Source organism: Pleurodeles waltl, chromosome 12 (assembly GCF_031143425.1).
Source record: "Pleurodeles waltl isolate 20211129_DDA chromosome 12, aPleWal1.hap1.20221129, whole genome shotgun sequence".
NCBI classification, from domain to species: domain Eukaryota; kingdom Metazoa; phylum Chordata; class Amphibia; order Caudata; family Salamandridae; genus Pleurodeles; species Pleurodeles waltl.
In genome coordinates, this window is record NC_090451.1 from 156,899,798 (window position 1) to 156,926,590 (window position 26,793).

Sequence of the window (26,793 nt, forward strand, 5' to 3'; positions counted from 1 at the left end):
TTGTTAGACTGACAAAAACAAATTCTGTCATTCTACATTCTCACCAGAACAATCTTAATTTTATTATTATTGATCAATACAGTTTCCCCAATGTTGACTATCATTTCTCTGATCTCAATGAGTGTGAACCCATAGCCAGCACTCAAGAGTGGCTTTGAAACTTTATTTGCTTATTCAAATAGTGCAAACTTAACTGACGGCTGACATGCAGTTTGGGTGGCTATACAAATCTGCTGCAAATACATTCACCTCACTGAAAACTTACAGTTTGAGACTCACATACTATGTACTTTGTTCTTTCATCAATCCCTTTGGCCCGTGTTCTGGCTAAACCATAGATAACACATCAAAGATCCTCTGCTTTCATAACAGTTGTTGGAGGTGGGCGAGGTGCAGCCATTGATCTTCTAAGTGGATGGGCATTGGGTTTGGTTGTCGTCACTTTCTCAGAAGACTCAGATTCTTGTTGTGATTCACTGGTTTCTATTTTTTGACACATTTTCTCCAGGCCTTTTTCCATTGTGCATGACTTTCAAAACTTGTTGTTACAGTGATAAAATATCTGAGCCTTTTCACCCATCAGTTTCAATATTTTTTTAACTTTGCCTTGCCGTATTTCTGCAGCATCTGAAACTCTCTTCTGTCCCGCCATAGTTGATGTTAGCTTTTCGTTTGGATTAGTTTCGCATACAACACATTTGTCTTTGTTGAAGGAGTACTAAGATTTTGTAGTTAGCAACACTCTGTCAGGAGGTAAAGATTCTCTGCAACCTCCTGCTTCACTCATGTTTACGAATATGAATCAACTGAAAACCTGAAACAAAAACAATATTAAAATAAATTACCAAGATGATGGCTAAAACACATCATTATAGAGCCATTTTGGAAAATGGCAGAAGGGTTGCTCTGAGGAGTTATTTTCTGTCTCTACAAGGATACTTGACCCCCAAAACCTATGTTTTGACACCAAAATGAAGTACATAGGTCTCATGGTTCCTGAAATATTACATCATCACAGCAATACATACGCCATTTTGAAAAATATAATCCAGAGAAAATCGGCCCAGATTAGCAATGTCTAACCAAGCTAAATCCCTTTTCTAATGATACAAAAACACAAATCAAAAAGGAAAATCTCTGGATAACAATTTTTGTATGGATGTATATCAAGAGGCCAGGACTATGAGAGACACAGCCCTGGAAAACCCATTCTTTACAGCCCAGGACACAGGCTCAGCTCTCCATGTGCTGCTGCATTGCTTTCACTCCTGTCTTCTCCTTGCTTTTTTCCCCATTTTTGAGTTCCTTCTCCTTGCTATATGTTGGCTTGCTACCTGTTTCTGCAGTTTCAGGGATATCAAAAACGGCCTACAACTCTCCTGGTGCTGCTGAACTCTGATATCTGTAAGTCCTACCCTTGCCCTGAGGAGCACCTCTCCAGTCCTTGGCCTCACAAGTCAGTTCTGCAGCTGTCTACTGCAAAAATCATCACATTGAACTGAGTGTGTGTAACATTTTTCTGCATCATTACTTTGACGCCGATGCAGAGGCTGCTCGACGACATCGGATCTACAGCCTGCACGGCTGAATGACAACTCTCTGTGCAGCTCGACAATGATGCATCACATTTACTTCTGTGGAACCCGACGATAATGTAGTGACCTGACTGTGTGGAACAACCCAACGCATCGTGCCCTCGACGTTGATGCTTTGCTCCATCAAAGATACTGTTTCAGTGGATCTTGTATGGGTTCTGTAGCGACCTCCCCTCCATCGCGGTCAGCCTTGGTTTTGGATTTGCACTGGTCCGTCACGGCCTCAAGCAACCTTTTGACAGCTAGTGACTTCTAAGCACTGTTTTCACATTTAATATTTATACATTCATTTCTCGACTTCTACTCACTGGATTGGATACTGCTCTGTGCCAAACTACCATGGGGTGAGCACAGGTTAATTTAGGTTGTATATCACACTACCCTGACTGGGATTGTGGTCTGTACTTGGACAGGGTGCATACCTCTGCCAACTTGAGACCAAATTTCTAAATGTGTTAGCCATCTCCTAGCCATGTTTAAGTACCAGATCTCATGTACATGAAGTTTCACAGTGCCCACAATCAAGTATGCCAGGAAAAAACTGCCTAAATAATCAATGGTGCAATGCTGAACAAAGATATCCAGTGGCAAAAGGTAAGGTGGTGATTAGTCTGTTGCACAATATGTCTAAACCATAAACCCTGATGCTGGGTCCACACTAGGCCCTGCGCCCCGAAGGGAAAAGATACTTTAGATAAACCGGAAAGGGTATAAACTCTCCATACTTAAACCAAAAAAAAACAAGTGGGTATACCCTGCCTAATATAGAGGCTTTCCTTGCAAAAAATATCCTGCAAATATCAGGGCAAAGGAAATCATTATTTTTCCTTTTGTTACTCCCTCACCCACTCAAGTAGTGAAGTGCTTCATCATCAGGTCTCATACTGTTCCCTAAAAACCAGGATGGGTTCGACCATATTTCAGGGATCACTTCAGATATTTTCACTGCCAGGGTACCTAAAAAGATAAAATTCCTCAAACCAACAATGATTTCCCTTCATTAAGTGCTGTTTGGGTGTGGTTAAAAGAAATCTCAATTGGGGGTAAAGATATTATGGCCCTCTAACTCTTAGAACTCATCAACATGTTTCAGCCCCTACACGAAGGCCAGTTGGGTCCAGGGCTGTCATCAGGAAATCACATACTCACTGCCCCGGATACATAATCTCTCCACTCAGAAGCATGCAGTGCTAACTTGCATGCAAGGTGAGATATTACTTACCTTTAAGTAGCCATATTAATTCTTGATTCCCTACTAGAGAATCCTAAACAGCCATAACAGGTGTTCCTTGAGCAGGTCTTCCAAATATGTAAAAGGGCGAGCATATTACTCTTGACAAGTTTGTGACTACAGGGCCATGCTTCCCCTTTCTCTTACATGGCTATTTAGGATAGCCACATGGGCTAAGTGATTACCATCTTTTGCTAGACTGGAATTGATGGGGGCGCAGTAGTCTTCCAGAAGGGCATTGCACTTAGCCTGTAATTGGGCCAAGTCCAGGACAAGGGGCCAAGGCCTTGTGTTTTTTGTGAGTGTTTAAGAAAGCTTAGTGTGCAGACATGCCAGCTGTGTAATTTTCTATACCCCAAGATCCAGCTGAGGTTTGCAGTAATTGCAGATCAAAAGAGCGATAATATTGGGCATGTTCACAACATGTGGATGGTTACATTTGGCCAGTGTTACCTTATGGCAACTGCTACACCTGATTAGATCATCAAGTAGGGCACCCAAGGAACAGAAGAATTTTACATTCAGGTAGAGTGACAGATTGGCAAAATAATATAGCAAGCTTAGGAGCATGACCGCTGGGTCTATCCTACCCATTACTGATTATATCAGGCTCTTAAAGAATGCCAACTGACATTGAGGTAGCGTTACAGCACTTGTTGCATCTATTTGGTCATGTCAGCCATGGTATATGCATATTCCCAGGCACCTAAAGGTTCTCTGTTGGCATTGTATTGCCTCATTAACCATGTCCAGGTCTATAGCAGGAAGTTTAGACGGGAGAGGGACTAGGCAAGATTTCTTCCAGATGACCTTGAGGCCAGGTACTTTGAGGAAAGTCCTGAGCAAACACAAAATGAGAAGGTGATCCATGGTTGTGCCATTATGATATAGTAGCATGTGTTCTGTTTATAGTGAGATGTGATGTATTCTGCCGGACAGCGGGATACCACATGTTGCATTCTCTCCAGTGCAAGCAAATGGCCATGGGTTCAATGGCAAGGGCATAAAAAAGGGAAGAGGAGGGCATCCCTCCATGATGCCCCATGGATGCTCTTGATATCCGAGATGTGGTGCCCACCTCTGACCCACACTGTGGGGCTAATATAGAGTAATCTGATGAGGTGAAGCATACCCCCTACCAGGCCAAGCCTGGGTGGGAGAGTACCTTTTTCAGCTGCGGTTTTGGTTTAGCTTTTCTAGTTTTGGGATCAGATCAGCATAAGTGTGGCAAAACTCTAAAGGGAGTCCATCTGCACCCAGTGTTTCATCTGTAGCTTAGGTATATATATATACACTCTTTTATCTCTACAGAGGTAATGGCTGCATCTATTTCTAGTCACTGCTCTGTGATCTGTGCTAGGAGAGTGTTGTCTACCACTTTGAGTGAAAGTGCAGACTAAATTATAGTATTGAGAGAAAAGAGGTTCTGTGGATTTCGTACTGGGCAAAGAGTAGTGTATTGAGTGGACACCTGATGGAGGTTATGGGGCATTGGGTGTGCTCAGATGAGGCAAGATAGCAGTGTACCAGGTTCATCTGCTTCCTCGTTTATCATGCACGGATGCTCAGTGAGTGTATCATGTTTGTTGCATGCTTCTGCAGGTGGGCAAATTTCAATGGAACAGGCATTTTGCTCATTCTCCAGTTGAAGTAAAAAGGCTTCAGATGCTTTCAACTGCTCTTCTAGTGTTTGCTTTGCTCAAATCACCATCCCAACTCAGTGACCCTGGAGTGTTACTTTGAATGCCTTCGATGAGAGAACTATAATCTTAGCATCAATTTGAGTGACTGTATTCATCCTACCACCTAATTATGATAGCAGTAACATTAGGATAGGGACTACAATCATGACCGTACAACGATACCCAATGTTCTAGTTACTGGTCGCAAAATGTGGTCCCTATTTAAAAACAGTACTTTTGCAACCAGTGACGAACTGATTTATGCACTAATTGCTTGGTTCACTAAATTTATATTTAGATTGGTTGCAATTTAAACTACTTCATTGATATTAATGTTGTACGTCACAAACTGCAACTCACTCCAATTGATGGCTATGACAGGGATAAGGTCTACGAAGGTCATCAAATCGCCATGTCTGTGATTGCCTCTAATGAAAGAGAACTTATTTTAAAAATACAACCCGTTTTCCTTAAAGGAATTAGGGCTGTATATAAATATGTATGTTTTCTAATTTTAAAACTTGTACTTGAGTTCTGGCAGTGGTTTCCTGTACCCTTTAGCTTTTGCTAATTTGTTAGGACTCCATCCTGAGAGTCAGTAATTTTTCAATGTTTCGTGACAGATTTACAGTGGCAGAACATTGATGCTCATTCACAGTTTGGAAATGGCACTTCCAACATGCCCCTTCCAAATTGCAAATCAGCACTAATTTGCAATCCAATTTCAGGAGTAGATAAAGCCTTTCTAGAGGTCACAAACGTCATATGGTGTGATTCACAGCATGCTCCCGAAACATAGGTTAGTGCATCTGGCTCAGTATCGGAGACAGACTAAGCTGTAATTCTGAACTGTGGAACAGAACAAGTATTAGTATGTGATTCTATTATTACATTTTCGGTTTCATATTTTCTCTATCAATGAGGTAGTTTTTAAAAATACATTATTGATGGTTCCATTGCCAATAAGATTACTTGATGCGAGCGTTATGTAAATAGGCTGTGTGTTTCTTTCACTTAACTGTCATAGGAATTATGGTATTACTTTGCAATCAGTTGCTTAGATTAAGGGTTTGATACATATGTGGAGAGAAATAGGCACTTTAGGGATAATATTAACTGTTTGCATTTGTGTTTTTTTTATTATAAGTGTTAATGTTTCATAGAAGAGATATTATATAAATACAATTGACATCCCTAGAGACGCTTCTGATTGGACAAATGGAAATGCGTTGGCGGCCCTGCTCTGTTACTTATTCATATAAACCAACATTCCTGTGGTTCTCTGTATCACTGATGTATTTGGAGCTTGTGGCAGCTGGGCTCAGTGAGCTGTTAACCCCTTCGCTGCCAAGCCTTTTCCCCCTCAGGTACTGAGCCTTCTTTTGGCTATTTGGGGTAGTTTGCGCTTAGGTCCTGATAATGTTTTGTCCACATAAACTATCCATGCCAAATTTGTGCCCCATTTCCAAAATCCCAAGGATTCTAAAGGGACTGAGAGTTTGTGGTTTCCTCTGGAAGAGACCAATAAATTAGCCAAAATACAGAAAGCATATGATTTTTTTCCATGAAAATGGCATCAACGAAGGATTTGTGGTGCTAAAATCACCATCTTTCCAGCTTTCAGGAACAGGCAGATGTGAATCAGAAAACCACACTTTTCCAAACAATTTTGGCAGTTTACTGGGACATACCCCATTTTTACTATTTTTTGTGTTTTTTGTGTTTTCAGCTCCTTCCAGTTTGTGACAGAAATGGGTGTGAAACCAATGCTGGATCCCAGACAGTTAAACATTTCAGAAAAGTAGACAAAATTCTGAATTCAGCAAGAGGTAATGTGTGTATATTCTTCAAGGTTTTCCTAAAGAAAGTAACAGCTAAAATAAAACATATTGAAATTGAGGGGAAAAAAGAGCCATTTCTGTCCACTTTTTTTCTATAACTTGTTCCAGCTATGGCAGATTTTTTAAAGCAATATACCGTTACATCTGCTGGACTCTTCTGGTTGTGGGGATATATAGAACTTGTAGGTTCATCAAGAACCCTAGGTACCCAGAGCCAATACATGAGCTGCACCTTGCAATGGGTTTTCATTGTAAAGCGGGTACACAGCAATTCATTTGGTGAAATATAAAGAGTGAAAAATAGGTATCAAGGAAAACCTTTGTATTTCCAAAATGGGCACAAGATAAGGTATTGAGAAGCAGTGGTTATTTGCGCATCTCTGAATTCCGGGGACCCCATACTAGCATGTGAATTACAGGGCATTTCTCAAATAGACTTCTTTTGTGCACAATGTCTTACATTTGGAAGGAGAAAATGTAGAGAAAGACAAGGGGCAATAACATTTGTTCTGCTAGTCTGTGTTCCTCCAAGTCTCCCAATAAAAATGGTACCTCATTTATGTGGGAGGACCTAGAGCCCGCATCAGGAAATGCAACATGGACACATCACATTTTTACATTGAAATCTGACATGTTTTTTGGAAAGTGTCTAGCTGTGGATTTTGGCCTCTAATTCAGCCGGCACCTAGGGAAACCTAGCAAACCTGTGCATTTTTTAAAACTAGATACCTGGGGGAATCTAGGATGGGGTGACTTTTGGGACTCTCACCAGGTTCTGTTACCCAGAATCATTTACAAACCTCGAAATGTGGCAAAAAAACACTTTTTCCTCACATTTTGGTGATGGAAAGTTCTGGAATCTGAGAGGAGCCACAAACTTCCTTCCACCCAGCATTCCCCCAAGTCTCCCAGTAAAAATGCTACCTCACTTGTGTGGGTAGGCCTAGTGCCCGTGACAGGTAATGCCCCAAAACACAACGTGGACATTCACATTTTCCCAAAGAAAACAGACCTGTTTTTGCCAAGTGCCTAGCTGTGGGTTTTGGCCTCTAGCTCAGCTGGCACCTAGGGAAATCTGGCAAAATGGTGCATTTCTGAAAACTAAATGCCTAGGGGAACTGAGGATGGGGTTCTGTTACCCAGAATTCTTTTCAAACCTCAAAATTTGTCTAAAAAACACGTTTCCCTCCAATTTCGGTGCTGCAAAGTTCTGGAATCTGAGAGGAGTCACAAACTTCCTACCACCCAGCATTCCCCCAAGTCTCCTGATAAAAATGGTACCTCACATGCATTAGTTCTGTTTGGTGCAATGATGTCATCATTATACAAATAGATCACTGCCAGCCCCTTGAAACGTAGACGTATCAGGAATCATAGTAGCTGAAAGCTGCGGAGTTTACATCACACAAAGTAAGTACAGAAATTTGAAAAGCTCAAGCAGAGGCATGGTAACACTCTAGGCAGTGTTAAAGAGGTGTCACTAGAACTTTAAAGGGAATTGCTGCTTTTGACTGAAAATGTAGCAGCATTTTTTGACATCTCTAATGTAAACAAAAGAAGATAGAACATTAAAATATGCAAATCACATATAACAATAAACAAAAACGTAATGGGGCACAGCAAAACAGTCAAAACAAAATTCAACACAACAACTAAAATACAACACAACAAAATTCAATATTGCCTTACAAAAGCACAACAGTGTAGCAAATAACATAAAACATCACCACCCTATCAAAATGCAAAACAAATATATGCACGAATAATCTTTCACACATTAGCACCTCCACAAATCTTCTTACATAATACAGTGATAAACGATTTTTGCACCACACACTGCCTCGCTTACTACCAAGTGCCAGTCAAAAAGGTTTTCTAATGTCTGGATGGATACTACAGCATATTTGCATGCCGCCCCCATTCTTAAGATTAAAAAAATGAAGGTTTGTTTGCAATGACCCTTCATTCTTAACCATGAATGTGTATTATAAAACCCCCTGTTGTTTTGTGTTCATCAGTGGTAAACAGGTGGTAAATCCTATTGTTCAGTCAGGAAGCATTCTTGGGAGAATATAAACAGTAATTCCAATCATAAATTGATGGGATATAACACATTAATAGCTGTTTGACTTTATATGTCAAACACAATGGTCCTGATTCCAAAAGGTAAATGTGCACTTTTGTGTAAATTCACTACTTTTTGTTATTCACAAACTAAGTGCAGAGTTTTATGATGCCACACACCCTAAACTTATGTGTCTTTAGGTGCAGAGTCACAAAACCTTTGTGAATCAGGATCAATGTTGCTTAACAATTATGCTCCATACATTGAACTAATAGAGGTGTACTTTTGTTGGCTGCCAAATGATCACAATGGAGTGTGCACACACCATTTTAGCAACTGCAAAACAGCCAGCTTTATTTTGTGACAAGATAATATAAAGGCTACCTTGGTCCAAGACAGCAGTGGTTGTGGACACTTAGTCAATCCGTTGGTGATGACTAGATATGAAGTAAGCAATTAAAATGAAATAAAAAACCTTCAAAAAAGTGTATATATTGCATGAGTGGCAGAAGCAGCCAAACAGACTCCTAACAACACATTCCAGATGTTATACTTTGCGAACTACTCCCTCTGTGTCATCTGACATCCCTTCTAAATAACCAACCTCAGCTGGACAATGAAATCAGTAAGAGGAGGGTTGACGTGAAGAGACAGTGTATCATTAATGTCAGCCACAAAGCTGGACATTGAGGAATTGAATAAAGTGGACATAGTGGCACAACAATTGCAGTGATGTACAGATGTTGTGTCCGGTAAATATGTTTTTTTCCTTTAGATGCTAAGCATTCTTCTTATAGTTCATTAAGAACATATGTGAGTTTTAAGGTTATGCATCTACCCAGGCATATGAGTCAACTCTAAGAAACAAAGGCCCATATTTATACTTTTTCACGCAAAAATGCGTTAGCGCAGTTTTGCATGTAAAAGTATGCTGCCGGCTAGCGCCATTCCTGGACGCTGGCCGGGCGCCATATTTATGGAATGGCGGTAGCTGTCGGCAATGCCCAGTTAGCGTAATTGTAAATGAAGCTAACCTGGTGGGGGAGGCATAAGGGAAACTGGTGGTTGTGTGCCGAATTATGGCGCTACACTGTTTAGAGGCTAAAAATGCCTCTAAGCAGAGTAACGCCAATTGATGGCACACAATCCCCATGGACTTGGCTCCTGTCTTAGTAAAGACAGGAATCATGCACACCACCCCAATGGCCTTGGGGCCAGTGCCATGCAGGGGGCCCCAAGTTAGGGCCCCAAAGAGGGAAAAAATCAAAAATACTTACCCAGACTTACCTGTGATGGGTCCCTCTTTCTGTGGTGTCCCTCTGGTGTGAGTGGGAGTGTCCCTGGGGCCAGGGAATGGCACTTGTGGACTCTTTCCATGGTCTCTGACCATGGAAACATGCCCACAGGTCCCCTAATGCCTGCTGTGACCCAGGCATCAAAAAATGGTGCAAAGAAAGGTTCAAACCATTATTTTACCCCTCCTCCCCTGTGTGTGATTTTAGCACGGGGGATAAATATGGCGCTAGGGCCATAGAGTCATTTTCTGCACGGGAACGCCTACCTTGCATCTCATTGACGCATGGTAGGTTTCCACGTCCAAAAAATGACTTTAACTCCCAAACGGGTCTAGCACCACAGTATAAAAATGAAGTTAGGTTTGCACCAAATTTGCATTAAAAAAAAGATGCAAATTCGGAGAAAAACAAGTATAAACATGCCCCAAAGTTCCCAAATAAAAGCAGAGATTCTGTGTGGGACTTGTGGAGTGGGTGAAACATTTAGATCCAGAAAAAAAAAGGATATCCTCCACCCTTAGTATTCTCCATCTTACTGTAGGGAGACTGAACTACTTTATTAATGTCTACCACTAGCTAACTTTAATAAACACAGTGCTGCCCCAATTCCCCTTATCATTGGGGAAATCTTAGATACCATACTAATAAAAATACAACAATCATTCGAAATCCTAATATAAAAAAAACCTACTCAGGAATCCACCCTGACATGAAACATCTGTGTCAAGGTGAAGAGCAGATTCAATGATATACAGTGGTGTGAGGAGGCGAGGGATCCTCCCCCCATCTTCCTGTTAGGTCGGGGAGGGAGCATGGGAAATCCACTGGTGAACGCCACCGGCACCAAGGAAGAACAAAAAAAACCATTATAAAAAAAAGGTAGATGTTAATTGTTAACACAGAGACGAGGCATGTTAACAAAACTGACAAGAGACTACCACCTACAGGAAGGAAAGGGAGGAGCTAAAGGACAGAAAAGTATACTGGAGGCCTGGAAAAATAGGATGGAGGAAGAAGTGCCGAGGAAGAAGTGTGAGACAAATTCCAGGAAGGGAAGGAAGGAGGAAATATGACATTCTTTTGACTTCAGAATGGAATGGAGAGGTTGATGAAAACTACCAATGCTGTGTTGGATGAAGAGGCAGAGGATGAAGAAAGCTGGTAGGAGGAGTGGTGGTTGCCACAAGCCCAGTTGAGTTGTAACAACAGGGGAGAGTGAACAGGGCACAACCACTCCACCAAAAGGGAGACTGCAAGCACACCTTAGGTGGGAGGGGCCCAAGATGGTGAATTTACTCAAGATTGTGCTAAAATGCTTTCAAATGGAAAACTCCTCATTAAGTGCACTAATGGTGGAAAAAGGAGAGAAAAAAGATGCATGACTGTTGGGCCTAAGGGAAAGTATTCTGGTCTAATGTATTGATGTGGGACCCAGGCACAGGGAAGTAAAACTCCGACTTGTGATTTGTACCCTGTTTCACTAAGGGAAAACTAAGAATTTGAGAAAGCTAAAAAGCACTTGGTGTTTGTGATGCGAACCCACCTGGGTGGCAGAGAAAAATCATGCCTCAAGTTATCAAGACCGTATCAAAAGGAATGGAATTGAGGGGAGCATGGACTTAAAGGTGGAAGCTTAGCTCTCATTTCCCTTATGGTGTCTTTTTTACTTTCACTTATCTGAATATTTGTCTGTCTCTGGAGAGGCGCTGGTGGCAACTGCTTACCCGGACCTGTAGTGGAGAAAAGGTTAAAAACCTTGACTGTACTACCCTAACCCTACAACCCAAGACAGAGAGGACACATTTTACCCAGAAGAGTGACAAGGATTGGATGAAACAATCATTTAAAACATCTTGCAGTATCCTCTGTATATATGACTTAGGGGCAGTTATTAAAAGCCACCAATCATAAACAAGAAAATACTCTCAAGCCTTATTTCTGAAGGTCACTAATCAAAGTGACATCAGAAGTAGAATCGGAGGAAATGGAGGCATTTATTGCTACACTGGCTGAGGGCCAGCAGAGCCTAGTTAAAGCATTAGAGAAATTTATGACAATAGTACCGAAGACTGGGAGTCTTTGTTTAAGGCCATCCACAGTCAGGTCGATCAAATGGAGAAGGTGGCCCAAACACAGGATGCTGCAATTGGCAAGTTAGCAGATGTATTGGGCCATGAAAGGGGCCAGACAGCCCTCCCATCAATGATTGTGCAAAGGTTTGTGGGAGGAAAGAATCCTAATTTTTTTTAAACAATTTTGAATGTCTAGCTCAGGATTCTGGATGGCACTTAGATCGCTGGAGACAGTATCTGGGACCACTATAAACCAGGCACTTGCAAACCGCTTACCAGGCCTCAAACACCACAGGACCTACTCCCAGATAGGCTATCAAAAAAAGTATCCTGGAACTACTGGAGGTAGACAATAAAACTTACTGAATCAGATTGAGGCTAATTAAAGAAGGGCCTAATGAAGGGCCTAATGAGTCTCCCTGAGCCTTATTCTGAAGAGTGAAGGATATCACAGATAGGGATAAATCCAAAAACAATTACAAAAGAAGAAATATTTTTAAAAATAGATCTCGAGCAATTTTTAACCTCTTTACATCTTCCTGTTCACGAATGGATAAAACAACACAGGAGGTTTGTGTTAGAAATTGCTGATGAAATAGCTGGAGCTTACAATGAGCTCTGGAAAGCAGGGGTGTTTTAGAAGAAGGGAGATCAAGAGGAAGGGGGTTTGCTCATAAAAAAGTTTAAAACCTATAGGATATAAAAAGAGCAAGGTGCCTCCATGAGCCTGGAATGGGCCAGATACATATCCCACCGGGACCTCAAAACCTATTTTGTATGCCAACTCAGATCCCCAATTACCCTACCACTTCATTAGACATAAGATGTTGGCAAAGCATGATGAGGCTCCAGCTCCTTCATGGGGAGATGCAAGTACAATTCGGTTTAATGATTATCCAATGTGCCCACAGAGATAAAAATATAAATATAGAAGAGGTTTCGGTTACCTTCCAATTAGGTTTGATGCCAAAATTACGAAATCCCCTCATTGTAGGAACAGACCCTTGGAAGGAGGGGGAATCTTGGTGTAAGAGGCACCTTTTTTAGGACTAGAGGATACTGAATGACCTCCTCCCAAAAAGAAAAAAAACAAGAAAGAGAGAAGGGCAGAAAAACATGGAACCGGGATAACATTGTCTACCTATAAAGAAGAAGGAAACTGGGTAACAGTTAGGAATTTTAAAGCAGCACAATGCAAAGATCCACTCTTTCACGAGGCAGGGAAGCAGAGGAAGAAGGTAGGTGTTAGGTTCTTAATTCTTTAAGAAGGATGGATTATTGTATCAAAAGAGGGGAAAGCCACAACCCTATTCTTAGTACAGTGCCATTTGTTAGGTAGAAATCTTAGGCAGGAATAAACTAAGAAAACAGTATTAGATAAGACGTTTTGGGCAGGTAAAAAATACCGTAGAGAATGTATCATTTGGCAGAAGAATAATAAATACCGTCCTCCAAGAGTACCTTTATATTCATTGCCTATTATAGATGAATCATTTTCTCAGATAGGAACGAATATCATAGGACCACTTATCCACTCTGGAAGTGTATATGGGTTTGTCCTAGTTATAGAAGGCTATGCAACCAGATATCCTGAGGCAGGTCTCCTCCAACAACGTAACACTACACAAATAGCAAATATTTTTGTGAGTAGGTTTTCCCTGAGAGATACTCACTGACCAAGATGACCATTCCCTTCAAAACATATGAAGCTGTACATATCCAACAGTTAGGAATGGCTGCATACCACCCCCAGACAGATGGGTTGGTCTAAAGATACAATGTCACTTTGTAAAATACCTTAAAATGCTTCTGGGATTAGAAACCAGAAGGTGGAATTAAATGCTTCAGATGGCCCTGTCGGCATAAGTTGCAAAAAACAGAGTAGTACAGGGCTCTCTTTGAGAAATAATGAAAATGAATCCAGAACAGTGGTTCCCAAACTGTGGTCGGGGGACACCTGGGGGTCCGCAAACCCTACTCAGGTGGTCTGCGACTGCTTAAAAAATTAAATAATATTAACAGATTAGGTCCCCAACTTTCATTCCCCGGATTCAAATTATATTTCAGTGGGGGTCCCCGGGTACCAGTAATAATAAAGTGGGAGTCCACAGAAGTCAAAAGGTTGTGAACCACTGATCTAGAACAACATCAAACTGCTCAGGAAGAATACAATTATAAAAAGGCCAAACTCCGTACCTTTTCGGCAGGGGATTAGGTTATCCTATTATTGCCCACCACCAACCATAGGATGTTAAGCCAATGGCAGGGGCCCTATGAGGTAATAGAAGTGACCCCAGTAACCTATACATTTGATATAGAGTTGGTAAAGAATCTCAAGTCATGCCCATGTTTTTTTTTCTACAAATTCTGGGAGTAGCTGCATAACTCAACATTCAATAGTTACAGAACCAAGCAAGTGTGGCTCAAACCCTTTAGGTTACCGGACGTCCAGCATCAGGCGATAGAAAAGGAAGCATAGAAAATGTTACAAATGGGAGTTATTGAACCCTTAGTGAGCAAATTAATTTCTCCCTTTGTCTTGTTTCGAAGCCAGATGGTACATTTCGGTTCTGCATAGAGTTCAGTGAAGTCAATAAGATGTTAGAGCTCGATAAACATATCCTCTCCAGCATACTGACCAAATTATAGTAATATTAGAGCAAGCTCAATATATTAGTACTTTGGATCTATGTAAAGGGTATTGGCAAATAACTCTAAATCCACTAGATAGAGAGAAACATCCTTCTAAACACCACTGGAGCTTCATCAGTGTACTGTTTCACACTTTGGATTACTTAAAGCACTAGCCACTTTTCAGAGGATGATGAACATGGTACTGAGACCTGTACTTAGACCTCATGCCCCTATGTACCTCATACAAAGACAATATCATCATTTACAGTTATTCCTGAGAGGAGCATATAGGCCATCTAAGGGCTGCACTACAAGCCTTATGAAAAGTAGGTCTTAAATTCAACCCAACAAGGAAAGTAAAGATCAAGCACCTAAGAAAATAAAGCTTTTCTGGTATTATGGAGAAAATTACTTATTCAGCCCCATGAAGAGAAAGTCAGATACTTTTGTAGCTTCCTTTCAACATTCTTCCACTGGGCCACTAACTTAACTGGCCCGTTGAAAAGCAGCCAAGAAACTGAGAGTAAAATAATCTATCTTGCAGTATCTTAAATGCTTTTAAGACCTTACAAACTGCCCAACTTCAGAAACTGTCCAGAAAAAACCTTTCTTTTAGAAAATTAATTTTACAAACAGATGCTTCGGAGATCGGTCTAGGAGCAGTCCTTTCACCATATGATGACATAAACAGTTTACTCAAGAATGTAATTATGCCATAGTCGAGAAAGAATGACTAGTGGTTAAATGGGCTACTGAGACCCTTTGGTATATACTCGAGGGCTGGGAGTTTGATCTATATATACTGATCACACCCGGCTCAAATGGATGTCTCAAAACAAAGGAAATAATGCCTGAAGTACTGTGGTGGTTTTTAGGCCTACAACCCTTCTGATTTAAAACATACCAAAGGATGGAAAGGAACAAATCAAAGTGGATATCCTTTCATGATATCCCAAGGGTGAATTCATTACAGGTATGAAAGTAAGAAAGTAAGGAAGGAGAGATGTGAGGAGGTGAGGGACCTGAGCCCCACTTGCCTGCTATGCCCGGGAAGACCGCTGATGAATGCCGCTGGCACCGAGAAGGGAAAAAAAACTGTTAGAAAAAGGGAAAAGGTTAACACAAAGATGAGACATGTTATTAAAAATAACCAGAGAGTAACACCTACAGAAAGGAAAGGAGGAGCTAAAGGAGTGAAAAAGATGCCATAGACCCAGAAGAACAGGACAGAGGAAATAAATCAGGAGGAAGAGAAGAAAGAAAAAAATCCTGAAAGGGAAGGAAGGAGGAAGAGGGATGTCCTTGGGACATCAGAGCATGAAGGCCGATGCCATTTAGGAAGAAGAGACAAAGGATGAAGAAATCTGGTCGGAGGTGTGGTGGTCGCCGCCAGCCCATATGGAGACGTCTGACACAGCTCACAAGAGTTGTGGTTGCAGGGGTGAGTAAACAGGACTCTAGCACCAGACAAAAAACGGAGACTGAGCACACACCAGAGGTGGGAGGAGCCCACAGTGGTGAAGGTAGTCAAGATTGTGCTACAAATCACTAGAAGGGGAAAGTCTTCATCAAGTGCACAAAGGGTAGAAAAGGGAGAGAAAGAAGATGCATGACTGTTGGGACTAAGGGAAAGTAACCTGTTCTAACATATTAATGTGAGACCCAGAGGCACTAACCTGAACCTTCACCTGTCTCTAGAGGGGTGCTAGTGGCAACCGCTTACATAGACCTGTAGTAGAGAGAAAAAAAGGGTTAAAAGCCCTGATTGTACCACCCTAAATCTACAACACAAATCAGAGAGGACAAATGTTAGTCAGAAGAGTGGCACTTATTGGATAAAACAACCATTTTAATATCTTGCAGCATCCCCCATGTATATATGACTTAAGAACAGTTATTAAAAGCCACCATACATAAACATGAAAAGCCTCCCAATCCTTATTTCTGACCATCCCTCCACAAGTGGTTAGTGTCCAAAATGAATAGATGCACAGCAGGTATTCTAGAATTTAAAATTACTTTGGGAAGAGGACATGGTCTGCTATCAGAACAATAGGTAACAATAATTCATAACAGAGACTGATCTGTATTTGTTTCTGCAGTATCTTCTTCTCCAATTAGTAAGATTAAATATCCTCCTAATACTCCTCTCCCTGCACCTACAATGTATGTCACTCAGTGGCGTACCTATGAATACTGCATGGCTGCAGTGGTGGCTCAAGACTGGAGCCTGAGAGGGCCCTCTGAACCTCAATTATAACTATTCTTGCTACCAAACACTTAGATATGGAGCCTAATTTTCCATGCTTACATTATGACCCCTTCACCTTTGCTACAACTGGCATTACTACTTTTTTGAAAACATATATTTATGATTTTTATTTGATATTGATTGCACCATACCTCGACAAACTCAAACAAATGCTTTGTATGGTTCTGACTTAATCAGAACCTGAAAATGTTTTCCTGAGGTTTCATGTTTCATGCTTGTGAGCAGAGTGCCTTTTTAGGGTCGAGCTTGCAATAGGACGTGCTAACACATGCATCTCTCTTGGGACAACTGTTGTTAAGAAAAAAGGGCTTGGAGGCCGCCTGTTGCTTACTATTTGTTAGCTTGCCTGGCACTCTTCTTCACAGCCTCATAATTGGTTACTACAGGCTATGTGTTAGAAATGGGGTTTCTGGTTGGCTAGGGTATGCACCTAAGCCAGGCAGAAACCGCCCACTCTAGTCAGTGCAAGGGAGTTACACGTCCAATATAACCCCTGCTCACCCCCTTGGTAGCTTGGCACAAGCAGTCAGGCCTAACTCAGAGGCAATGTGTGAAGCGTTTGCACAACACACACAACACATGTGACACAATATATACACCACAAAGTAAACGCAACACTGAGCTATGTAAAAATAAAGTGTATTGCACAAAACATAATTAGACCAAACATTACATGTCAGTAATACCCTGCTACCTTAGCAGTTGTCAGAACGTTACACAGGTTACTAATACTCTGCAAGAATAATCAGTAGTCACATTAGAACACATAAGTACTCAGAATTCTGCAACATAAGCAGTAGTCAGGAATCACATTATAACAGAAATGCACTTGTCATGGAAATATAATAAATGCCTATACTAAGAGTATTATAAAAACCCATGGCAAGTCATAAAACACATTTAAGTATGTCATGCCCATAAAAGGAACATCAGTATATATATATATGTCATACCATAAAAACAGGATAGCATAACAATCCCAGCCAGTCCATCATAGGAACATAAGAATTATATTATGTCTTTTGAAAAAGTACCTGTCTTAGGATGAAAAAGGCACTTCCAGTGCCAAGAAGATCAAGATGGGGGCCCCTGGCACTCCTAAGCATGAAACGTGGGCCATAGGTTGATCGGGGGGTCCGCACCCTCTCCTATTGTTATCTTGGGCCCTTCCAGGGGCCCGCAATCTCTAGGGCCCCCCCTGGACCACAACTGGCCCTCCTGGGGTGGCAAGCCCAAACCAACAACAAGGGCCACAGTGGCGGCCGCAAAAGGGTGAACTGCGGTGAGGGAGCCTCCATTGAGGCTTCCGCCCCACCTGCGGTCTCCACACACGAGATCAGGGCTTCGTTGGGGTTTGGGGAGCCTCCGATGAGGCTTCCTTTCGCCCCTGCCTGTCCACAACACCATTAAGGCTCTGGTGGGGTGGGGAGCCTCGGACGAGGCTTCCTTCCCTGCCTGATGTCTCTTTTCGAAAACCTGGCCTGCCCAGGCCGCAGCGGTGTGCAGGCACCAAAGTAGGTGCCTTCTTGTGCCCCGGGGTGCCTCTCTGAGCACGCTTCACCCCAGGGGGACGATAGGAGCGTGCTTGCTTCTTTCTGTCATTCAATGGTGCCCCAGGGGTCCCCATTGATAGCGCGTTTCAGATGCTCAGCAATCTCACCATACCCGGGTTCTTCCAGGGACCCGCAAATGAGCCCCAGGCTGGGGCGGTGAATCTTCCTGCATGGCAATGCGCTTGGTAGCGCAGGGGGCACAAAGAAAAAGCGCTCTCTAGGTGCGTTATGAGGAGATGCAGCACTCCTCGTGCTGTGGATGATTACAGGGGTCAGGGGCCACCGCACCTTGCCCCTGGAGACAGAAGAAGGGGGGAATCACAGGGCTAGCAGGCCCCAACAGCAGGCCAGCACAAAGGATGCAGATGGTGGCAGTTCCTCATAGTGACCTAGCTGGTCACAGGTCAGCCCAGCAGCAGCAGTTCGAGGTGGGTCCTGGTGATTCCGATTCAGCAGCGTCCTGTGTTCAGTTCCAAGTAAGTCTCTTCATGTCCCAGTTGTGTGGAAAATCCCCTGTACTTATACTCTGTTTACAGTATGTTTCACAAAGAGAGGTGAGAGGAGGTTCCAACCAGGTACAACTGGTTCTGGGAGTGCCCCCTCTCTCCACCAGCACAGGCTCCAAACATCAGTTACAAATGCAGGTGTGCCCCGTCTCTCCCTTCTCTCAGCCCAGGAAGACTATTCAGTATGTAGATGCACCTCTGTGACATCTCCAATCCCTATGAGTACAGGCTGTCTGAAAAGTATGCACAAAGCCCGACTGTCACTCTTCCCAGACGTGGATTGGAGACAAGCTACAAAACACCAAAGTCCTAAGCACAGAGAAATGCTCACTTTCTAGAAGTGGCATTTCTGTAATGATAATAAAAAATCCACCTACACCAGAAAGCAGCATTTCTCCCTACCATTACAACCATACCAAACATGCCTACGCTACCCCTAAAACAATTAGACAATATTCCCTACACATAAGGCAGCGCATTTCTAATGAATTCCTATGAGAAGGCAGCCCTCACAGCAGTGAGAAACCAAATAGGCTGTTTGTCACTACCAGGACAGGCCCCATTGCTAGGCACATGTCCTGCCCTCTACATACATAGCACCCTGCCATAGGGCTAGCTAGAGCATACCTTAGGCATGACTTGTATGTAGTAAAAGGGGAGTTCTGGGCCTGGCAAGTAAATTTAGATGCTAGGTCCCTGTGGAAGAAAACTGCGCACACAGGCCCTGCGCTGGAAGGCCTAAGACAGGTTTGAAAGGCTACTTCAGTGGGTGGTGCAAGCAGGGCTGCAGGCCCACTAGTAGCATTTAATTTTCAGGCCCTGGGCATAGAGATACCACTTTACAAGGGACTTATAGGTAAATTAGATACACCAATTAAGTATAAGCCAATCATACCAAGTTTACAAATGAGAGCACATGCACTTTAGCACTGATTAGCAGTGGTAAATTGCTCAGAGTCATAACGTCAGCCAACACTAAGCAACATTTCTGTTCCTTTCTACGGAGCTGGTACCAAGTTTTGATTAATTCAACTTAATCAGTGCCCAACCACTTCTCCTGATGTGATTGATGTACTATTTTGTTCTTTTTAATTTCTAGTGCCCTTCAAACAGAAGGTTTGCGACTACAAAAACATTCCCAGCAGGACAAACAAAATTGTCTTTTATTTTGCCAAGTCTCCTTTTCTAACTTTGCACTCAGGTTTTACTTTTTTTGTTTGCTCGTGGGGCCTGTTCTCAAAAGATGAGGATTATCTTGTTCTAAATATAGAAAAGCAACATTATTTCTTTCTTATGTGTAATTTCTGAAAATATGTTCTAACACATATTCGTACAGTACACCTCAATCCACCCCACTGCAATCCAATCAGCCCCGCTCCAATGCATGCTAATCTACCCTACCCTACCTCTCCCCAAACCAATCCACCTCAGTCAATCCAATCTGCCTCACTCAATCTAATCCATCCTAGATCAATCCAATCCACCCCACTCCACTCTGCCCCAATCAAATCCAACACCATCTGTCCCACTCCAATCCAAAACAATCTGCCCCTTCTCCAATCCAACACAATCTTTTCTACTCTAATCTGCCCCACTTAAATTCAAAACAATCTGCCTAACTCCAATCTGCCCCAGTCCAATCTGACCCACTCCAAACTAAAACAATCTGCCCCACTCCAAGCATCCTCACTCCATTCCAAAACAGTCTGCCTTACTCCAATCTGCCCCATTCCAACACAAAACTCTCTGCCCTACTCCAATTCAAAGCAGTCTACCCCATTCCAATCTGACCCACTCCAATCCAAAACAACCTGCCCCACTCCAATCCAAATCAGTTTGCCCCACTCCAAACCAAAACAATCTATCCCACTCCAATCCAAAACAATATGCCTCACTCCAACCTGTCCCACTCAAATCCAAAACAATTTGCATCAATCCAATCCAAAATAATCTGATCCACTCCAGTGTGCCCTACTCCAATTCAAACAATCTACAATTCCAACCCACCTCACTCCAATCCACGCCAGTCTTCCACACTCCAATCCATAACAATCTGCCCCACTCCAATCCAAAATAATCAGCCCACTCCAGTCCAAAACAATCTGCCCCACTCCAATCTACCATATTTCAATCCACTCCAATCTGCCCCATTCAAATCTGCCTCACTCCACTCCAAAACACGCTGCCTCACTCCAATCTGCCCTACTGCAGTTCAAAACAAAATGCCCCACTGAAATCCACCCACTGCAATTCACCCCACCGCAATCTGACCCACTCCAATCTGCCCCACTTCAATTCAACCCACTCCAATCCACCCCACTCCAATGCAATCCACCTCACTCCAATCCAACCCACTCATACCAATTCTTCCCACTCTAATTCACCACAATCCACTCAACTCCAATCCAATCCACCCCACACCAATTCAATCCAACCCTTTTCAGGCTAATCCAATCTACCCCCCTTCAACACAATCCGCCCCAATCCAGTCCAATCCACCCCACACCAACCTAACCAACCCCACTCCAATCCACTCCATTCCAATCTACCCTGCCTCACCCTAATCCAATCCAGCCCATTGTAATTCAACCCACCCCTCCAATCCAACCCAATCCACTCACTCAAATACATTCCACTCCATTCCAATCCAGTTCACCCCATTCCAGTTTATCCACTACAACCCAGTCCACCCCAATCCAATCCAATCCACCCACCCCACTCCAATCCTATACACCTTAATCCACCCCAGTACAGATCAACCCAGTCCACGGTAATCAGCCCAAATCCAATCCACCCTACTCCAAAATCACCTAATCCACCCCCTCCACTCTAATCCACCCAACTCAAATCCAATCCACCCTGCTGAAATCAAATCCACCCCACACAAATCCAAATGACTCCACTGCAATCCAGCCCACTCCACTCTAGTTCAGTCGACCTCAGTTCACCTCACTCAGATCCAGTCTACGCAAATTCAGCCCACTCTACTCCAGTCCAAACCACCACAATCAAATTCACCCCACTCCAAAAATCCACCCCATGTCAAACCCACTCAATTTTAAATCCACCCCTCTCCAATCCAACCTACCCACTCAAACCCACACCATTCTAATCGACCCCACTCTAGTCCACCCCACCTCAATTCAATCCATCCTCAATCCATTCCACACCACCCCAATCCAGTCCACCCACCCCAATCAAATCCACCACACTCACTCCAATCCACCTCACTCCAGTCCAATCCAATCCACCTCACTGCGATCCAATCCACTCCATTCTAATCCACCCCACCCCAATCCAATCCACCCCACTCAATTCCATCCTGTTCTATTCCACCCACTCCAGTCCACCCCAATTCAGTCCACCCATCTCCAGTCCACCCCACTCCAATCCAGTCCACCCCATCTAATCCACCCAACTCAATCCAATTCACCCCACTCCAATTGAATCCACCCCACCTCAATGCAATCCACCCCACTCCAGTTCACCCACCACAAGCCAACCTACCCCAACCCATCCAACCCATCCCAATCCATCCCAATCCATTCCAATCCACCCCATCCTATGCCATTCCACCCCACTCCTATTGTCACGGTTTCGGGCGGGGCTGATCAGGACTTTGGTTGGGACACCCCTTGAGGTCACCGAATATCCTACAGAGGTAGTGTACTGGGGCAGAGGAGCAGCTAAAGGCATACACGGAAAGGACAGCTATGGATAGGCACAGGAAACAGGAAAGTAAAAGCAGAGCAACCCTTGTGTGAACAAACAGGAAACGGATTACCAGTGGACAAACACGTTGGGGTTGTACACAGAGTAAGGCGCAGAACCTCCCACAGTGACAGGGAATCTCAATGCCTCTGTGCAGTTTGCTCTTACAGATAGTCACCCTGCCAGCCCCATAGAAAGGAGGCGGCAGAAGTGATTCTGTCTCTGGACCCTAGAGCACAAACAAGGATAGTACTTACATACACAGGACACGCTCTTGTGGGTCCAGCTGGAAAAACAGTGGCGATTCCTGAGAAAACAGCAATAGCACACTGTCACTGTTAGGCACAAAATACAACGTATAACACTGGACAAGGATGGGGGCTGGAATTGCCTCCTGGAAACCAGGAGCCAACCCCAGTACACAGGAGGACACGTATACACTGGTGAAGACTGATAGAACACTTACCAGACACAAAGAACCAAGAAGAAACAGAAACAGAAGGGAACAAACAAAGAGGCAGAGGCAAGAACTAGGAACAGGCTCAGGCTGAAGCAAAGGCGGGACTAGGACTTGAAAACAGGGCGCAAACTTCTGTCTGGGACAGACAGAGACAGGACTGGGAAACTGAGAACAGGCTCTGGCTGGAACAGGCAAGGACAGGACTGGAATACAGGGAGTAGGAAAAGAGCAGTAAACAGGACTGGGAAACAGAGAGCAGGTTCAGGCTGAAACAAGGCAGGAGCAGGGCAGAGAAACAGGGAGCAGGCTCTGGAAGAAACAAACAGGTACAAGGCTAAGAAGTAGGGAGAAGACTCTGGTTGGAACAATCAGGAGCAGGGCAGAGAAACAGGAAACAGGATCAAGCTGGAACAGAACAGGAACAGGAACAAAACTGGAACACCATCCGACAAGGGGTCTGTAACACAAAGGAATTGAAGTCCGATGCACGACAGGGAGCTTGAGGAAATGGCTGCTTATAAGCAGTTCCAAGCTGGGCTGCACAGGAGAGGTTTCAGGTGTGTGTAGTTTCGGACACTTGCAAGTCCTGGAGGAGAAGATCCAGTGAAAAGGAGCAACTGGACTTCTCCCATTGAAAACAATGGGAAACAGAATCCGGGTTTTCCTGACTACCAAGCTGTGCATTATGGGATTTGCAGTCCCAAGAAGCAAATGTAGTACTATACAAGTGAACCATAGAGAAAAGAGAAACAAACAGGGGTCAGCAAGGGACTCTAGATAGGTGCTCAAGGTGATTCCCAGGCTTCTGACAGTCCCCTTACAGCGCCCCCTGGAGATGGGACGACCGAGTCGTAACAGTATACCCCCTCCCACCAGTCTGCTCAAGAAGAGAAGGCGATCCTTTGGCTGAAAAAAGTTGAAGAGGAAAAGCCACAGCAAGAAAATCCAACACCAACCTTGGTTGATAAGTTTACAGTCCTGCCATAGGTGAAACTTCCAATGAGCAAAGCATGTATAAATACCCATATGGGCTCCGATGTCTTTCCTCTTTATTGTTCGAGTGACACAGGAGGAGTGCATGGAGTTGGTTTCTGGTGAAGTGGATTCAGGAGCAAGGAGATCTGGAATTGCATCATGGGCGGTGTTCTTTAGGACTTTAGTTTCCTGTTCAGTACTGTCTTCTTTGGAGGAGATAATTGGCGTATTAGTAACTGTAAGGTCTGTAACTCCTTCTGACAAGCAGGATATGTCTGTTTCTGCAGCAGTATTTGCATTAATTGTGGTCTGAGGCTTGCAAAGCATAGAGACTTGGGAGACATGGGTAACTGGTGTTCTCAAGGTAAAGATGAAAAAATCTGAATTTTCTTTAGTTTTGGATGACTTCGGAGTATCAAATTCAGGAGGAACAAGAGTTTTCATGTCTTTAGAAACTGGATTAACATCTGAAAATGTAGAAGTTCCACAAACTAATTCTTTAGGGTGATCTTCAGACAAGACTGGGATTTCTTCATTGCAAGTGCTCTGTGGCGTGTTCGTGGTATCAGAAATGGTTTCTTTGCAAGGTGTTTCTACTACAGGTAGTTGATCTTCAACTCTGTTAACATTGAAAGGTTGTTCTTTGGAAAGAAATAGAACTGGAGTCTCTTCAGAAATCACCTTTACACTGTTACCTAAATTTTCAGCTCTAGCCTTTGAATTGATGATGGTTTCTTGCAATAAAACACTAAGAACAGTACTTATCATCAGATCTTCGAATACAAGATTCAAATTCAAGTCTTTAGTTTTAGTGGGACATATTATATCTTTCAGTACTTGAGCTTCGGTTTCAGATTGCTGGGTTTCAGGAGTCTTTAATTTCAGGGACACAGCAGGTGACGTTGGTGTGGCTGATTTTACATCAAGATGAGATACCGGTAGCTCAGAGATCTGTTCTTCACTAATTGTGGAGCTGAAAACAGGATACACATTGGCAGGGATCAGCAGGTCAGGATCAGTGATTGAGGTTGCAACTGAGTCCAGTTCTAGGAGAAGGCTCTCATTTCTTATGACAGGCTGTTTAGTTTCAGATTGCTGGCTTTCTTCCTTGTCTGAATTCTCCACAGTTTGCTTTGACATAGAAGAGATTTTTAAACGTTCTGAGAAGTCCATTACATTCTTAGTAATTGCGGGTATTTCTTCACGGTTAGAAAAATCCATTAGTTCACTTGAAACAGGAACTGTCTCTTCATTATCTGAAAATTCTATGATATTGTTTGAAAGGGCAGGAGTCTCCCCACAATCTGAAAATTTTGGTATGTGCGCCATTTGAACAGCACTATCTGCAGGCTTGTCCACGGCAAGGCAGGAACCACTGTCATCACTAGATTCAGATTCTTCAACACTGTTGCACAACTTGCCATAAATCTCCAGTAAAGTCATATCTTGGTTTCTTAAGGTGCAGCTATTGCAGTCTGCATCAGAACTCTCTTCTTCCTTTGGCTTTATTTGTTCTGATAGAGGGGCTGAGACACTTCCTTCTGAAGACTCTGATCTATCCTTTGAATCAAGAGGTGTCAAATCTCTCAGAGATGTCAGAGATTCAGTCAACTGCACAGGGATATTCTCTGGAAAACTACAAGCTGAGAGAGAGTCTGAAGAAGAGGCTGATATATTTATAACTGGAGCAGTCTCTTGACATTCATTCATAGCAGGGAAAATCTGCTCTATAGAAGTCTTTGGAGAGGCGCACAAAGTAGCATACTGTTCTTTAAGCCAAAGCTGGTGATCATTTTCTTTTTTCAGGTTTTCAAATTGCCTTGCAGTAGTTTCCATCAGCTGCTCTGTTACTTCTTCTACCTTACAGATAAACAGAATGTCTGGTTCTGGCAACAGTGAAATATGCATTGATGAAAAGAGCCCACAGGCAAGATTTCTAGTGTATGTTATAACATATTCATCATAGAAGTCCAATATCTGCCTTTTAATCTGCCAAAACTGCTCTTTTAGTGTGTGTATGTCCATATTGTTATCAAACCCACTCAGAATAGAAAAGGGTTTAGCAGAGCTTTTAGGGATTGAGACTGGTGTATTATCATCTAGTTTGGGAAGAGCACAAGCCTTATGAGTGGAACTAAGGAATCCCACAGTCTTTACTGATCCATTTGATACAGGGTCTAGCCTGCTGACTTGAAAGCTCTGAGGGACTGAAAGGTCTTTATAAGAGTCAGCACTGCACTTTGAATTCTGAGAAACTGGCCTAGATGGGCTGAAGCACTCAACAGAAAACAAGGGAATCCCTAATGTGGCTTCTTGAACAGTGTCAGGGTTCTTTGTTTTGGCAGAGTGCTGGAAGTGAATTTGGGATGCTATAGCATGAGGCAAGGAATTAACCAGTTTTTCTTGAGTGTGAGTGTCTTGTGCAGAGGTAGCAAAAGCACTTCCACGGTTACGAACATTCTTACTGGCTTCAGCTAATAGATATTGCAAAAACTCATTACGTCCTTGTAATTCTTCTACAGACAGGGACTGGGGGTCATAGCCACAAATAACATAATAGTCTATCATTGAAAGATTAGCAAGCCACTCAGTATAGTACTGAACTTGCAAGTTATGGTTTTCTTTAACAAGTCTATCCTTTAAACTAAGGTCTTTTTTAGAGGATTTCAGAGAATGTTTAGGCTTAGAAAGGGGTGTCTTAACATGATAGGAAAGCCCTTTAGGTTTGTGTGTGCCTTTACTGCCAGGGGAGCTTGAAATGTTTGGGTCGTGCATTCTGTCACGGTTTCGGGCGGGGCTGATCAGGACTTTGGTTGGGACACCCCTTGAGGTCACCGAATATCCTACAGAGGTAGTGTACTGGGGCAGAGGAGCAGCTAAAGGCATACACGGAAAGGACAG